Genomic DNA, 16,433 nt, shown 5'->3' with positions numbered 1-16,433 from the left:
ATCATCTTTTTGGATGAGCACAGTGTAGCTGAACACCACAAGACATGTTATCTATGAAGAAAAACTTCTAGGAACTCTGCTGAAGGAGAACATTTTTCCTGAGATGTCACCTTGCTTTATAACTCCTCTCAGCATAGGTAATGAAGACTAGTCACTGCTCACCAAACATTTAGGAGCCCTTCAAATCACTGTTGCCAATAGTACACGTCCCTCCTCACTTTCCCTGACACCACAAAGACCCCAGGCAGACAGCACTTCTCAGAAGGGTCCCTGCCAAAGGGCTGCGAGGGACACAGGAGGCAGAACGTGGGCTGAGGGAGTGCTGTGTCCCAGGGCAGCTGATCCACCCACCAGCTCCTTTGGCCTCTGCTGCTCCGGGCAGGCTGCATGATGCTGGGGCTGGTCACTCCCAGGCTCATGGTTAGAACCCACAGGGAGTCCAGCCCCACCTGGGCCAGAGGGCGACCAGGAAACAGGCTTCAGCTCAGGGTCTGTGCCCCAGCCAGCAGCTCCACCTGTGACACTCACAGATGGAGGACTCAGTTTAAGAAATTGTTGTTACATAGCACGTTTTCATCTATAGGATAACTAGAGAGTTTTCTTCACATTGCTGACTCTGATAGTGCAGCACTCAGAGCAAGGAAACTGTTTCCGCATTTCCTCTGAACAAAATATTTCTTCCCTTACAAGGAAACCCCACAGCCATTAAGACTCCAATGTCCTGGGTTCAGAGAAGGCTGCAAGAGTGAAAACCCTCCAGATGGAGCCCAGAACTCTCCACTGGCTCTACCAGGTGCCATACTGATCAGCAGGATGAGCAGGCACCACAGCCTGGACCCTGGCAGGTATGGAGGGGAGGGGTGGACTGAGACTAAACACCTAAGTCAGAAGGAAAGGGCCAAGCCTTCCAGAGCAATCCCAGGGCTGGAGCCAGGACCAATTCCACAGAACATTTTTTATCAACCCAACAACCATTCCTAAGTGTCTTTTCTACTCTCAAACAGATGACAACCAGGAGTGGCATTCATTTAGGCTCCAAAGAATGTTCTAGGGAATCTTCCTACTCTGCTCATGTTTCTGTGTTTTTTCCAAAGCTGTATGCGTATTATTTTGTTGATATTATTTTAACTGGCAAAAATAAACACTAGAAACAGAGAAGCACAGAAACTTAAAAACCAACACAGTATATCACACAGCAAAAAGCAGGACATCATCTTATTTTAAGCACGGTGCTTAAGATACAGGAGTCAATCATCATTCTCGTGAGATTAGCAAGAAGAATTTAAATGACAATCAAACCAATCATTCGTCAAAACTTACATCAACAAATACATCTTTTTTTCAGTGATAACATTGGACACAACTTATTCAAAGATAAAGCACAAATATTAAATTAGCTTCTAAAGAGTCATCATTCATTGTCTTATCAAACACTTATTGTACTTACCGATCTCCTTCCACAAAAACTTTAAGAGTGAAGGAAAAAAAATCCTCCACAATTCATTCCCCACAATCTTTAAACACCTGTGCTAACAAAAAAAGCTAAGCTGCTGAATCAGAAATCATCTCTTGTTTTGTAGCCAAGGTTGATGGGCGGGTGTGCAGGCCCTCAGCCCCTTTTCATTCTGAGCTATAAGGAGGAGTCAGTTCTAGAAAGCTCCTTTGGGCCCAGGGACCCGACAAGGATGAGCTACAGCAGCCCTGAGCCTCTACCTTAGCTGCCGGACACCCAAACCTGGGAAGGGTCAGGACACCTAATAGGCCGACAGCTGTCTTTTCTTTGAGAGTAAGTCCCACTCCATGGCTCCCTCTCCAGAAATATCCTGGGTGGTTTAAGAATTGCCAGAAAATGAGAATCACAAACCAAGGCCCGTGCTGACTGTGGCTGCTCTTTGGTGTTCTCACTGCCATTCACTGGACAGTAACTTCCTTTGTGGAGAGGGGCCCCCAACGAGTATGCAGAGCCTCCCAAGGTTCTTTCTTCTTTATTTCCTCTCCTCATGTTCTAGTTTGCTAGCTGTCGGAATGCAATACACCAGAAATGGAATGGCTTTTGAAAATGGGAATTTAATAAGTTGCTAGTTTACAGTTCTAAGGCTGAGAAAATGTCCCGATTAAAACTAGGCTAAAGAAATGTCCAATCAAAGGCACCCAGGGAAAGATACCTTGGTTCAAGAAGGCTGATGAAGTTGAGGATTTCTCCCTCACGTGAGAAGGCACATGGCGAACATGGTCAGGGTTAATCTCGCATCTGGAAAGGCACGTGGCAAACACAGTGTCATATGCTACCTTCCTCTCCTGGCTTCCTGTTTCATGAAGCTCCCCGGGAGGCATTTTCCTTCTTCATTTCCAAAGGTCACTGGCTGGTGGACTCTGCTTCTCGTGGCTATGTCGTTCTGCTCTCTCTAAATCTCCCTCATTCTCTAAAATGTTTTCTCTTTTATAGGAGCTCAGAAACTAATCAAGACCCACCCAAATGGATGGAGACATGCTGTCACCTAATCCAGCTTAACAACCACTCTTGATTAAATCACATCTGTGGAGAGCCGCCTCCCGGGTCTGGCCTAGTGGACACGCTGCGGCCTGCTCTAGAGTTCCCCCCGCCCATCGAGTGAGTCAAGATGGCGCCCGCATCCTGTTTCCGCGTATGACGCACGCGCCCACCAACCCTATCTTCCAATCACCTCTGTATACGTGGCACTAACCTATTGGGTTTGGGCACAGTATATAAGAGGTTACCCGGACAGGGTGGGTGGAGACGACCCACAGGGAGCCGTACCTGACGGCCGCATAGAGGTTGTCTCCCCGCGGGGTGCTTAGGCCCGCGTGGAACCTGTAACAGAGAATGCAAGCTTAACTCCAGTAAAGGTCTGTGCTCACAACCGTTACGTGCCTCGAACCCATGTTTATCACTCGAGTCGGTTTGCCTGCGCCTGTCTCTTTCTCCCCTCCTGTTCCCTTCGCCGGCCGGGGATCAGAAGCCGAACGAGACGGCTGCGGACAAGTGGTGGCCTGTACGGGGAACCCTTCTGCTGCCTTTCCCCGAGCTGGTGAGGACGTGCTTCTTGAGTTCGCAGCGGACTTCCCGCGCTTGATCACCGCGAGAAGGTGAGTACTTCTTATTACGTGAGAGTTAAGGGCTATGGGCGTTCAGGTAGCCCCAGTGAATCGGGAGAGCTCCCCGATTGGTTAAAGTACAGTGCCGACTGCAAGCATGGGGCAGTCAGGAAGTTCACCTTTATTACCCCCTTTAAAAACCCTTTTGAAGCAGCGGGGTATCTCGGTTAGGAAGAGTTCCCTCCTGCGGTTCTTAGACGATGTTGCTGCTTTTGCACCTTGGTTCGCCCACTCCGGGAGCCTTAGGCTGCCTTCTTGGCTGAAACTTGGTAATGACATAGAACGGGCGCGCCGGACGGGCCTTTGTATGGACCCGATCCTGGTCCCTATCTGGGAAACCGTCCGTGCTTGCCCTGAGGCAGAGTCTACTTCAGGCCTCAGTCCGTCTTCCGCCCTGCTGCAGGCACGGCACGCGCTCCAAGAAACTCAGTCAGTTTCGTCTGCGGACGGCTCCCGTAAAGGCAAGCCGCCAGAGTCAAGCGATAGTTCAGACAGCTCTGACTCAGAGTCAGATGGTGATGAGACCGAGGGTGCAGACGCGCCTCCGCTGATCGATTGGGGGAGGCCCCCTGTCTCACCCACGCAGCCTTCCGCCCCGCCAGCGCCTGCTGCAGGGGCGCGGCGGCTTCCGGTGAATGGTTTTGGTGATCTCGCCAAAAACCCTCACCACGGGCTCCCTCTGGTGGCCGAATCAGGTAATTACAGTGGCTGCTCTCCAACTTCTAAGCGCTTGTTAAAAGGAATGGGATATGTCCCCGGCAAAGGCTTAGGAGCCTCATTGCACGGGCGCGCAAGGCCTATACAAGCTGTCTCCAATTCTGACAGACGAGGCCTGGGTTTTTCCTAGGGGCCACTGAGGGGAGATTCCCACCCACACCTATAAAACTAAAATGGAAGACCAGTACCCCGGTGTGGGTGCCTCAGTGGCCATTATCACAGGAAAAACTCTCAGCATTACACACTCTAGTGTCAGATCAGTTAAAAAAGGGCCACATCATTCCCTCCACATAGAGGTCTAGTCCGATGGAAGGATGTCCTGTCAGGACAATGGCAAGGCCCTGACCCAGTGCTCAGCTGGGCCAGAGGCTCTGTTTGTGCTTTTCCCCAGGAACCAGGACGTCAACCTGTGTGGGTTCCGGAAAGACTGGTGAGAACCGTGACACCGCCCGGGGGCGCCGAGAAACTGCTGCCCGACAAGTCAGCAAGCTTTCGACCTGAACCATCAGGCCCGGTCTCCAGCCCTACTGATGATGGCGACGACCGAAAAGATGACAACAACAGTGCAAGTGACCCTCCGACCGAGTAGAAGAGAAACTAGCTTTAACCCCACTTTTCCCACTACGAGCTACTGTGGGACCAAGTCACCTCATGGTTCTCTTGGCCCAGGTTGACCACTTGGATTCTTTTAGCAGTGGGACTCTTAGTAACTCTGCTCATTGTTAAATGTTTGTTAGAACGCTTGTTCCAGACGCAGCAACAGCTACGCGTCACCACTATGTTGGCTATGTCACTTGCCCCTGATGCCCCTGGCGACACCCGCACCGTAGCCCTGTCCTCCCCCCCACTGCGTGGCCCATCACGGCCACTCAAGGCGGGGCGCTCGAAAACAGGATCTGCTGCAAAGCCCATGGCCGTGTCCCGGGTGTAAAAGGCGGCACCAGAAGTCATAATTTTTGTCTAAAGGATGATCTCTAAGGCAGAGTCACGGTCCTGGCCAGACTAGACTCCGGCCATTGCACAGAGACATCTAGTGACACTCTCGACTCTGGTTGCCGCTCTCCTGAGCCCCGCTTAGCCCAGTTGCGAGGCGAAGCACTGCAGGGAGAGTCACGTGGTTTCCAGTTCACGGGCTCTCCGGTCTCTATATGAGGAGTGCATTCTGGTTGGTGCCTAGCAAGCCTAGTCCAGACTCCCCAAAGCACCAAAACAAGTAGTGGGCTAATCAAGCTCACGGGAGCTCACTCATCAATGGAGACACTGGGTCTAAGAAAGGGTCTACGGACCAAAAAATAATAAAAAAGGGGGAGATGTGGAGAGCCGCCTCCCGGGTCTGGCCTAGTGGACACGCTGCGGCCTGCTCTAGAGTTCCCCCCGCCCATCGAGTGAGTCAAGATGGCGCCCGCATCCTGTTTCCGCGTATGACGCACGCGCCCACCAACCCTATCTTCCAATCACCTCTGTATACGTGGCACTAACCTATTGGGTTTGGGCACAGTATATAAGAGGTTACCCGGACAGGGTGGGTGGAGACGACCCACAGGGAGCCGTACCTGACGGCCGCATAGAGGTTGTCTCCCCGCGGGGTGCTTAGGCCCGCGTGGAACCTGTAACAGAGAATGCAAGCTTAACTCCAGTAAAGGTCTGTGCTCACAACCGTTACGTGCCTCGAACCCATGTTTATCACTCGAGTCGGTTTGCCTGCGCCTGTCTCTTTCTCCCCTCCTGTTCCCTTCGCCGGCCGGGGATCAGAAGCCGAACGAGACGGCTGCGGACACACATCTCCGGGGAGATGATCTAATTATAGTTTCAAAAATTCAGCATTGAACAGGGATTAGAAGAAGCGACTGCCTTTACAAAGTGGGATTAGGATTAAAACATGGCTTTTCTAGGGTCCATACATCATTTCAAACCAGCACACCTTGGCGATCAGAAGGTTACAAGCATATACCTCCAGATGACCCTCCTTATAAAGAAAATAACAGATTCTTCTTAAGTTGGACATTTCTTCTCTCAATTCAATCTCGTGAGTTTCTTTATCTGGCTTGAAGACAAAGACATGCTTCCTTCTCTTTGCAGTCACCCTATGGGCTGGTGAGACACATGTGGAAGGTCTCTGGTCATCGGAGCTTCACTTTAGGGGCCATCACAAAGGTGTCTCGATAGAGTAGATGCTTACGATTTCCGATTACTCCCCAAAAAGACTGTGCTGAATTGGTTTGGTGAATGCTGATTTAAGTAGAAAATACAGCCCTGCCTCTCATTTTATTTCAGAACTGTTACTGTATCACAATAAATCCATCAATCAAAACACACACTACTAGTCCCCTTGGACAGAAGCTGCTGACCTAGCGTGGGGCAGCAGACAGAGTTTCACAATCAGGTCATAGGAGATTCACTTCATATATACCTCAGCTCCACTATCGCACACTCAGACACTAATCTCATCTTCACAGTAAAAATGTCAGGGATTCCCAGAGGAATGGAACCTGAGCAGGCCATCAGGGTCTGCTGGTGTCAGTACATGGCCCAGGCAGCCACAGCCAGCAGACAGCCACCTCCTCCAGGCAGACCCCACCGAGGGGAGGGCTGGGATGCAGCCTAACAGGGCAGCGCCCACAGAAGCAGAGCCTTGTCCTTCAGGACACAGAAGCGCCACGCTTACCGGGAGCCCACGGTCCCTGGTGTCAGATCGGAGCAGAGCCACGAAGGCTACGCCAGGGCAAGGTCTGAGCCTGACCCGCATGCACACATGCACCATGCTAGGTGATGGCAGCTCTACTCACGAGCTAGGGAAAAATGTGGGACCCAGGCTGTACGAACCAGTTTTACAAAACTACAAACAAAACAACACAAAATTTTACACCCAGAATTGTGAAGGAATGGCAGTGAACCATGTTAAAACGTTAGGGCCCCACGCCGTGCGCTGTCTCGTGGCAGCCCACCTGTGCCGCCTTGGTACACAGGGGTGACTGCCCTGGTGCAAAATCTGCATCAAACAGTCATGGGTACAAAGCCACCTTGGCAATTCCCATGCAAGCATCCTCTGTGCAAAACAGATTTGGGCTGGTTTCTTTGTTTATTTTGAAATCCCAAGAATTACAACTGACCACTGAATTATTAAATACCAATAGAAACAAGGTAATTTTAAGAAGATGATAAAATATTGCAACATTAATAAAAGAATATATTAATTTGCTATTTTCCAGGGCACGTGAGCTCTTCCTTCCTTCCTTCCTTCTTTGTCTTCTCCTGGACAACACCATGGACAGAACCATTTTCCTTTCGGTTTCGTGGTAAGGTCCACACAAGCAAAGTGAAACCACTCGATGAGACAGGGTTGTCGCAGCCAATCATCTCCCCGTAGGACACCTGGTGGCACAGGCAGCACGTGGGCTCGTTGGGGTCCACTGGCATGTCCAGCACGTCTGAAGGGGGCACCGACAGAATGGCGTCAGTGAACTCTGACCCTCCTTTATGCTTCTTTTTCTTGTGAGTGTTCTCTTCTGATGTGCCCCCGCCCTGACCCCAAGAGCCTCTTTTTTCTTTCTGACCCTGACCTTTTTTTAATCCACGTCCTCCAGAACTCTCAAAGTCACTGCCCTCCATCTTATGCTTCAGATCAGCTTCGAAGCATGCCAGGTTCGCATCAAGCCTTCGAACGTACCTGTCTACCATCTCGTAGGTCAGCATGGCCAGCTGTACCTTGTCGTTGCTGTACTCCCTGCACCTGCTGCAGGCCCTCTGGATCTTCTGAAGATGCTCCACAGGCTGGTCAGGAGAGAGGGTCTTAACAGTTGAGATGTACTCTGCAGCCAGGATGTCAATCTCTGCCTTCTTATCTGCTGTCCTCTGGCCCAGCTCCTGCTTCAGCTGGAAGTTCCTGTGAAGTTCGCAGGGAAGATTCTCGAGTCCAGGTACATGGCAGTCTCCATCTTCCTCCATGGCCAAGCTGGGGCTCTTGGCCAATTGATTTTTTTAAACATTTTCTTTTTGTGAAATATAATATATATACAAAAAAGCAATAAATTTCAAACTACAGTGTAACCAGCAGTGATAGAACAGATTTCAGAGTCTGGTATGAGTTACAGTTCCACACTTTTAGGTTTTTCCTTCTAGCTGCTCCAAGACGATGGACACTAAAAGAAATATCCATATAATGATTCAGCAGTCATATTCATTTGTTAAATCTCATCTCCTCTGTTATAACTCCTCCTCCTCCTTTGATCCTTCTCCCAATCTTTAGAGGTATTGGGCTACGCCCATTCTAACTTTTTCATGTTGGAAAGGGCTGTTGATAATATAGGATAGGGGGATGGAACCATTTGATGTTTTTAGAGAGGCTAGCCCCTCTGGGATTCAGGTCTCATCAGAACTAGGAACCCACCTGGAGGTTGCAAGTTTCTGGAAAGTAATCATACAGCACGCAATTTTTGTAGAATCTTAGAGCTCTAGGTGTTCTTTTAAGACTGAAAGGAATAGTTTTGGTTGACATTTGGCAAACCATGGAAAAATAGCAGTATCTAGTTAAAGCTTGTGTAAAAGTAACCTCCAGAAGGTCTCACGCTGCTGGACTTTAAGGCATATTATGAAGCCACAGTGGTCAAAACAGCATGATATTGGCATAAAGATAGATATATCGACCAATGGAATCGAATAGAGTGCTCAGATATAGACCCTCTCATCTATGGACATTTGATCTTTGATAAGGCAGTCAAGCCAACTCACCTGGGACAGAACAGTCTCTTCAATAAATGGTGCCTAGAGAACTGGATATCCATATGCAAAAGAATGAAAGAAGACCCATATCTCACACCCTACACAAAAGTTAACCCAAAATGGATCAAAGATCTAAACATTAGGTCTAAGACCATAAAACAGTTAGAGGAAAATGTAGGGAGATATCTTATGAAACTTACAATTGGAGGCGGTTTTATGGACCTTAAACCTAAAGCAAGAGCACTGAAGAAGGAAATAAATAAATGGGAGCTCCTCAAAATTAAACACTTTTGTGCATCAAAGAACTTCATCAAGAAAGTAGAAAGACAGCCTACACAATGGGAGACAATATTTGGAAACGACATATCAGATAAAGGTCTAGTATCCAGAATTTATAAAGAGATTGTTCAACTCAACAACAAAAAGACAGCCAACCCAATTACAAAATGGGAAAAAGACTTGAACAGACACCTACCAGAAGAGGAAATACAAATGGCCAAAAGGCACATGAAGAGATGCTCAATGTCCCTGGCCATTAGAGAAATGCAAATCAAAACCACAATGAGATATCATCTCACACCCACCAGAATGGCCATTATCAACAAAACAGAAAATGACAAGTGCTGGAGAGGATGTGGTGAAAGAGGCACACTTATCCACTGTTGGTGGGAATGTCAAATGGTGCAACCACTGTGGAAGGCAGTTTGGTGGTTCCTCAAAAAACTGAATATAGAATTGCCATATGACCCAGCAATACCATTGCTGGGTATCTACTCAAAAGACTTAAGGGCAAAGACACAAACGGACATTTGCACACCAATGTTTATAGCAGCGTTATTTACAATTGCAAAGAGATGGAAACAGCCAAAATGTCCATCAACAGACGAGTGGCTAAACAAACTGTGGTATATACATACGATGGAATATTATGCAGCTTTAAGACAGGATAAACTTATGAAGCATGTAATAACATGGATGGACCTAGAGAACATTACGCTGAGTGAGTCTAGCCAAAAACTAAAGGACAAATATTGTATGGTCCCAGTGATGTGAACGGACATTCGAGAATAAACTTGGAATATGTCATTGGTAACAGAGTCCAGCAGGAGGTAGAAACAGGGTAAGATAATGGGTAATTGGAGCTGAAGGGATACAGACTGTGCAACAGGACTAGATACAAAAACTCAAAAATGGACAGCACAATAATACCTAATTGTAATGTAATTATGTTAAAACACTGAATGAAGCTGCATCTGAGCTATAGTTTTTTGTTTGTTTGTTTGTGTCTTTTTTTAATTATTATTATTTTTTCTCTATATTAACATTCTATATCTTTTTCTGTTGTTTTGCTAGTTCTTTTCCTAAATCGATGCAAATGTACTAAGAAATGATGATCATGCATCTATGTGATGATGTTAAGAATTACTGATTGCATATGTAGAATGGAATGATTTCTAAATGTTGTGTTAATTTCTTTTTTTTCTTTAATTAATAATAAAAAAAAAGTAACCTCCAGAATAGCCTCTGGACTCAATTTGAACTCTCTCAACCACTGATACGTTATTTTGTTACATTTCTTTTCCATTTTGGTCAGGAAGGCATTGTTGATCCCACAGTGTCAGAGAGAGTCTCATCCTTGGGATTCATGTTCCACACTGGCAGGGAGACTTATACCCCTGGACGTCATATTCCATGTAGGGGGGACTTGGGCTTAGAGAGATAGAGGCCATGTCTGAACAACAGAATTTCTCTGGAAGTAACTCTAAGGCATAATTATAGGTAGGCTTAGCTTCTCCATTTCAGAAATAAGTTTCATAAGAAAAGACTCAGGATCAAGGGATTGGCCTATTAACTTGGGAGTTCCTAATGTTTGAAAGACTATCAGGGATTTCCCAGGAGGGAAAGTTTAATAGTTGTATATTTTTTCTCCAGTCCCTCAAGGGAGTTTGTCAATACTTTTTAATTATCTGCCCAAGATACTCGGGAATATATTAAGCTATACAGAATTGCGAGACCTCATTTCCAATTCTAGGCTCCATGGGTTTCAGGTTTTTTAACTGAACTGGCCAAAGAGATTAGATGTGCTACAGAAAGTTTAGGTTTTGGACGAAATAAACATCCCCTCCTTTGGTTTCATATATTAGGTGAAGTTCTAAAACACAATGACCTCCTTACCTTTGTATTCTGATTTACCTATGTCCCTACCTGATCACTTCATTCTTATCTCCATTTGAAACCCGGTCTCTTTTTTGGCTTAACAGTTGTATGTACTAATGATGACTTTCAGACCTGCAGGACTCCAACTCTGAGTCTTAGGTATCACACAGTTACCAAAAGTTTCAGGGAAATATCTGGTTATACATACACAGCACAGCATCTCAAAATCTAGAAATAGCAATTACAGCTCTGGACTAAATGTGAATGCTGTAAGAGCTTACAATCTAGGCCCCAATTTTCTTATAAGTATTTTCTAAAAGGGACCATACGATATTTGTTCTTTTGTTTCTGGCTTATTTTGCATCGTGTATATAATGTCCCCCAGGTTCATTCACCGAGTTGCATGCCTCATGACATCATTCCTTTCTGAAGCCCCCAAATATCCAAACACCACAATTCACCATTCTACTTCTCGGTCAATGTATTCTTCAGCCACCTCCACCCATTAGGCATCATGGATAATATCCAAAGTCGACAATGCATGTCTCACATTATCCTCCTTGGCTCTATAATCATTAACACTCACAATTTTAGACAATTGTCATCACTAAGAGAAAAATAGCTGCTAAACACACCCTCACCAAACAGAAAATTCAAATCTCCCCTTAATTCTTATCCTACCCCCCAATTATTTACCCCGGTATTGCTGTGGTATTGTTGATGGCTTCCTGTTAAACATAGCGCACAGCATGCAACAGTAATTTTTCCCCTATACCCCTCTATTATTTACTCTTTGTACATAAGTCATACTTTTGAAGTAGTTCAAGCAAGAACTTATTTATATTTGTAGTGTTAATTGGTGGGGCACCTGGGTCTACAAAACCCCTTTCAGTCACGTTCACCTTCAATACGGCAATCCTGCTCATAGACCCACTAATGAACTGCCGTGGCTTTTACGCATTCCCTTACATTTAAGTTCAACCTTATTGCCCAACTGTTCACCCATCTCTAGCTTCCATGTATCTCTATGTCCCCTATATTCTCTATTACAAGCCTCTGAGTTTACCTTTACCAAGGTTATAATAGTTAAATCATACAGTATCTATCCTTTTATGTCTGACTTATTTCATTTAGCCTAATGTCCTCAAAGTTCATCCATGTCGTCACATGCTTCAGGACTTCATTTTGCTTACTGCTGCATAAGATTCCATCATATGTATATACCACATTTTATCTACTCATCTTTTGATGGGCACTCGGATTGTTTCCATCTTTTGGCAATTGTGAGTAGTGCTGCTATAAACATTGGTTATGTAAATGTCTGTTTGCGTCTCTGCTTTCAGATCTTCTGGGTATATACTGAGCAGTGCTATTGCTGAGTCCTAGAGCAACTCGATCCTTGGTTTTCTAAGGAACTGCCAGATTGCCTTCCATAGCGGCTGTACCATTGTACATTCCCACCAGCAGTGCATAAGCGTCCCAATTTCTCCACATTCTCTCCAACATTTGTAGTTTACTGTTTATTTAATAGCAGCCATTCTTACAGATGTGTAGTAGTATTTCATTGCAGTCTTGATCTGCATTTCCCTTATAGCTAATGAGAATGAGCATCTCTGCATGTGCTTTTTAGCCATCTGTATTTGCTCTCCAGAAAAATGTCTTTTCATATCTTTAGCCCACTTTGTAACTGGGTTGCTTATTCTTTTGTTGTTGAGTTGCATAATTTCTTTTTGTATACAGGATATCAAACCTTTATCCGATACACGATTTCCATATATTTTTTCCCATTAAGTTGGCTGCCTCTTCATCTTTTTGACAAAGTCTTTTGAGGTGCAGAAGCATTTGATTTTTAGGAGCTCCCATTTATCTACTTTTTCTTTTGCTGCTTGTGCTTTGAGTGTCAAGTTTAGGAAGCTATCTCCTATTACTAGGTTTTGAAGATGTTTCCCTATATTTTCTTCTAAGAGTTTTATGGGACTCACTCTTATATTTAGGTCTTTGATCCAAACTGAATTAATTTCTTGTATTGGGTATAAGGTAAGGGTCCTCTTTTATTCTTCTGGCTACTAATAGCCAGTTCTCCCACACCTATTTATTGAAAAGACTATTTTGTCCCCGTTCAGTGGATTTGGGGGCCTTGTAAAAGATCAAGTGACAATAGATTTGGTGGTCTATTTCTGCACTCTTGATTCAATTCCATTGGTCAATACTTCTATTTTTGTGCCAGTACCATGCTGTTTTGACCGCTGTGGCTTTATAATAATAAGCTCTAAAATCAGGAAGTGCAATCCTCCCACTTCGTTCTTCTTTTTTTAGGATATTTTTAGCTATTCAAGGTCTCTTTCCATTCCAAATGAATTTGAACTAGCTTTTCCAAGCCTTTAAAGTACGTTGTTGGAATTTTGATTGGTATTGCATTGAATCTGTAGCTCAATTTGGGTAGAATTGACATTCCTATCCATGAGTAGGGAATGTCTTTCCACTTATTTAAATTTTCTTTGATTTCTCTTAACAATGTTATATAGTTTAGTGTGTTTTTACATCCCTGGTTAAGTTTATGCCTAGATACTTGATTCTTGTAGTTGCTACTTTGAATGGATTTTTTTCCTTAATTGTCTCCTCAGTTAGGTCATTACTTGTGTACAAGAAACATTATTGATTTTTACACACTAATCTTGTATCCCACCACTTTGCTGAATTTGTTTCTGAGCTCAAGCAGCTTTGTATAGATTTTTCAGGATTTTCCAAGTATGGTATCATGTTAACCGCAAATAATGAAAGTTTACTTCTTTTCCGATCTCAATGCTTTTTATATCTTTTTCTTGACTTATTGCTCTAGTTAGAACTTCTAGTACAATGCTGAATAACAGTGGTGGCAGAGGGTTTCCTTGTCTTCTTCCCGACTTAGAAGTAAGGCTTTCAATCTCTCATCACAAAGTTTGAAGCTGGCTATGGGTTTTTCGTATATATGCCCTTTATCATACTGAGGAAGTTTCCTTTGATTCCTATCCTTTTGAAATGTTTTTATCAGAAAAGGATGCTGAATTTTTTCAAATGCTTTTTCTGTATCAATCGAGATGATCACGTGGTTCTTTTCCCTTTTGATTTGTCAATATGCTATTTATTACATTGATCGATTTTTTTGTGTTTAAACACCCTTACATTTCAACCCCACTTGGCTGAGGTGTAGAATTCTTTCAATGCGCCATTGGATTTAATTTGCTAGTATTTTGTTGAGATTTTTGCATCTATAGTCATTAGGGAGATTGGAACTTTTAGCATCTTTACCCAATTTTGGAATTAGAGTGATGTTACCTTCATAAAATGAGTTAGGTAGTCTTTTTTTCCTCAATTTTTTTGAAGAGTTTGAGCAGGAATGTTAGTTCTTTTTGGAATGTTTGATAAAATTTCCCTGTGAATCCATCTGACCCTGGGCTTTTCTTTGTAGGAAGATTTTTTTTTTTAATTGAGAAATCTTCACACACATACTTTCTATACATGGTGCACAATCAATGGCTCACAATATCAGCACATAGCTGTTTATTCATCACCATGATCATTTTTTAGAACATTTGCATCACTCCAGAAAAAGAAATAAAAAGAGAAAAGAAAAAACTCATACATATCATACACCTTACCCCTCCCTCTAAATGATCACTAGTTTTCACCAACCCAATTTATTTTACCCTTTATCTGCCCTATTATTTATTTATTTTTATTCATATTTTTTACTCATCTGCCCATACCCTGTGTGTGCTGCTTTGAAAGGATTATGAACCCTAGGAAAAACGTGGTTTAATTCTAATCCCATCATGTGAAGACAGCAGTTTCTTTTATTCCCTATTTAGCAGTTTAGGGTGGCAACTTGATTAGATTATCCCCATGGAGATGTGGCTTGCTCAGTTGTAGGCATTAATTAGAGGGAGATGTGACCCCAGCCATTCCAGGTGGGTCTTGATAAGTTTATGAAATCCTTTAAAAGAGGAAACATTTTGGAGAAAGTCTCTTTTAGAGCCACAAGAACCACAAGAGCCCTCACAGCCAGAGACCTTTGGAGATGAAGAAGGAAAACGCCCCTGGGGGAGCTTCATGAAACAAGAAGCCTGGAGAGGCAGCTAGCAGACATTGCCATGTTTGCCATGTGCCTTTCCAGTTGAGAGAGAAACCCTGAACTTCATTGGCTTTTCTTGAGTGAAGCTAACCTCTCGTTAGTGCCTTAATTTGGACATTTTTATAGACTTGCTTTAATTGGGGCATTTTCAGAGCTTTAGAATTGTAAACTAGCAACTTAAAGTCCCTTTTTAAAAGCCATTCCATTTCTGGTATTATTGCATTCTGGCAGCTAGCAAACTAGAACACCCTGGATATAAGGAGCATCAGACACAAGATTCTCACAATCACACAGTTACACTGTAAATCTTTTTTGGTTTGTATATCTATATACAATCATCTTCAAGAATCTAGGCTACTGGAACACAGCTCAACAGTTTCAGGTATACCTCCCTCTAGCTACTCCAATACACCTTAAACTGAAAAGGGATATCTGTATCATGCATAAGAAGTTTCATAGGGGAAAATCCTAAAGATCAAGGGCTCAGCCTATTGATCTGGTTGACCCCACTGCTTGCAAGAATATTAGAAATTCTCCAAATGGGGAAGTTGAGTATTTCCTCCTTTCTCCCTATTCCCCCACGAGGACTTTGCAAATATTTCTTTATTCATTGTCCGAGTTGCTCTGGAATTTATGGGCAAACCATAATTGTATGCTCTGGACAAACCAACAAAATCTCACGCCCTATTCAAGATTCCATGTGCTTAGGCTGTTCAACTAAACTGACCATAAAAGTTAAATTAGGAAATGCCCTTCCCAAAATATAAGTTTTGCACCAAATAATCAGTCTCACACAGAAGTTGAGGTTTTAAAATATGGACAATATCATCCTTTACACAGTCTTCCAGTATACCTTAGTCCTATCCAGATCAGCTTCATTCATATCTCTAGTTGAAGTCTGATCCCTTTTTCAACTTTTTAAACAGTTCCTGTATGGGGTACTGCTCACTTTCTTAACTTCAGAGCTCTAACTCTGAGTCCCAGGTGTACATAAAAACCCAAAGTTCCTGGGACCAGCCATGTTATATACAAATAGCTCAGTACCTCAGAATTTAGAATAGTTACACCTCATGAGTAGATGTGACTATTGTAAGAGCTTATAATCTAGGACCCTTTACAATAAGCATCAACTTTATAATCCAAGCTCCTGATTTAGTTCACCAAATTTTTATATTAGTCTATATGAGTGAGGCATGATAATATTCGTCTTTTTTTCCTGACATTTCACTCAACATACAGTTCTTAAGGTTCACTGACCTAGTTGCATGGCTCACATCATTCCTTCTTGTGGCCACTCAGTAGTCCATTGTATGCATACACCATAGTTCCCCTTTCCATTCCTCAACTGTTGTACCCTTAGGCCACCTCCATTCATTGTGGATCAGGAACACTGCAGCCATAAACACCCGTGAGCAAATGTCTATTCCTGTCTCCACATTCAGTTCCTCTAGGTATATACTGAGCAATAGGTTTTCAGGATCATATGGTAACCCCAGCCCTAGCCTCCTGTGGAACCACCACACTGCCTTCCAGGAGTTGTACCTCTCATTTCCCTACCAACAGTGAATAGGAACATCTCTTTCTCCATATTTTCTCCAGCACTTCTCTCTGT

General features: G+C 44.0%; 1 protein-coding gene and 1 pseudogene across 1 annotated transcript in view; both read right to left on the bottom strand.

The window, feature by feature from the left end:
- HABP4 (hyaluronan binding protein 4) overlaps positions 1–16,433 on the bottom strand; it is an 87,313-nt gene that overhangs the window by 47,316 nt on the left and 23,564 nt on the right. The gene's annotated exons all lie outside the window — the stretch shown is intronic.
- LOC143654224 (inhibitor of growth protein 5 pseudogene) lies at positions 6,906–7,779 on the bottom strand (annotated as a pseudogene).

This window comes from Tamandua tetradactyla, chromosome 2 (genome assembly GCF_023851605.1).
Source record: "Tamandua tetradactyla isolate mTamTet1 chromosome 2, mTamTet1.pri, whole genome shotgun sequence".
In the NCBI taxonomy this organism is placed as follows: Eukaryota; Metazoa; Chordata; class Mammalia; order Pilosa; family Myrmecophagidae; genus Tamandua; species Tamandua tetradactyla.
Note: the sequence above shows the minus strand (reverse complement) of the source record. Positions and strands in the feature narration are given on the sequence as shown.